Consider the following 1,881-nt stretch of genomic DNA (forward strand, 5'->3'; position numbering starts at 1 on the left):
ATTTTGCCTATAAGTTAAATCTTGGGTGCCGAGTTATAGGGTTATTTATCGATTAGGAAAGTAATTTCAAACAACCTACCTCTTGGTTATCAAACAAGTAATGAGAGATTGGTTACCTGACACTAAGTCAGCAAGAACTAATTTATTAAAGGCATTAAAATTATCCTTGCTTTGATGATCGAAACTACGAATCAAACGAAGATTTTACTTTTGGCTAGAGTTTTTCCTAATTAATTTTTTTTTATTTTACAATATCTCTTTACTTTTTTCTAATTTTAATTTTAATTTTTAATTTTAAACCCCCTTTATTTTTATTTTTGTTTTTATTGAAGAAATAAAATTATCACTAATATCTATAGATATGACTCTACTTACTACTATCTACTAATTTATATTTTTCAAGTGGGTTTTATTTTTTGTAAGTCTCAACAGCCTAACACTTTATTCCTTATCACCAATATTCTTTCTTCCTGCTTTTTGGCAGCAACTGTAACATAAGATAAAAGCTTTGGTACACCGGCTTCTTTGTCTTTTGTTACTTTAAGAGATATTTGAAAGAAGGCTTTTTTACCTCAATAATCCAAAAACAATAATTAAATACCAAAATGAGTCAGCCTATAAATTAATTATAGAAATGGATTGTTTGCTATAGTATTTTTTGATGCCTCCATAAATTTAAAAAATATTTCTTATTGGTACCGCTTGATATATTGGCGGCACCAGACTATAATACAATTAGTTATTATATTTATCATATTATAAAATAATTATTTGATTCCCACAAATGATGTTATTTTGTCAAAACATAATAAACTTACCTTTTGGAGGAAAAAAAATAAAATGAGATCTATAAGAACCACATAATTAAAATCTTACACTCTACCACCTAAGCTAAAATAGCTATTTTATAATACAACAAATATAATCACTAATTATATTTTAGTTTGGTATCGTCAATATGTCTAACGACACTAATAAAAAACTATTTCTTAAAAAGATTCATGTAGTACCGCCAATCAATTAAGCGACACTAAAAATTACTGTAATAAATGATTCATTTCAATAATTAATTTATAGGGTAACACATTTGATATTTAATTATTATTTTTGAATTATTGAGGTAAAACAATGGAATTCTTGGTTCGAGGTATCATCGTAGACCTAAGTAGAGTATTATTGAAAAGACTGGAATCCAAACTAGACTCAGTCGAGGTATCATGAGGACTATCCTCCAATGTCTTCCTCGTCTTGTTCTGTTTCGCTACAATAGGAGCTTTACCTTTTGCCTTCCTGGATAAGGCAAAATCGGCAAGTTCTTTGGTCACTATAGACCTGATTCTACAGGAAATAAACTTTCCTTTGGCTACTGTTGTGAAATCACCTTCTTACCAATGAGGTAAGGGTAAAGAGCAGAATGACTGATGAAGGGTGTTGTCTATGATGTGATGCGTTAGTTGAAACAGGGACCCATGCAGTCCGTGATTGCCCATTTGCAGCTAACATTTGGAAATCGTTGGTACCACAACATGACTGGGCTTTCTTTTCTTCTTCGTCCTTGGAAGACTGGGTTAAAATGATTTTGCTCTAGTCTTATAGTTCCACAATCGACGGTGAATGGCCAACCTTATTTCCGATTGTTTCTTGGTTGATTTGGAAGCATAGGAATGATTTTACTTTTAAAGGAGCTAGTTACAGTAACATGGATTTGATCGCAACTAGTATAGCTTGGGCTCGCAGCATTTCTAATTCAGTATGGGTGAATAATAGTTGTTGCAGTGATTACACCAAAGAGTATTGGCAGCCACCGCGTGTGGGGTGGGCTAAAGTTAATATTGATGGCAGTGTACCAAAGCATACATCATCTGCTGCTGTGGATGGTGT

The sequence above is a fragment of the Gossypium hirsutum genome, chromosome D12 (assembly GCF_007990345.1).
Source record: "Gossypium hirsutum isolate 1008001.06 chromosome D12, Gossypium_hirsutum_v2.1, whole genome shotgun sequence".
Lineage (NCBI taxonomy): Eukaryota > Viridiplantae > Streptophyta > Magnoliopsida > Malvales > Malvaceae > Gossypium > Gossypium hirsutum.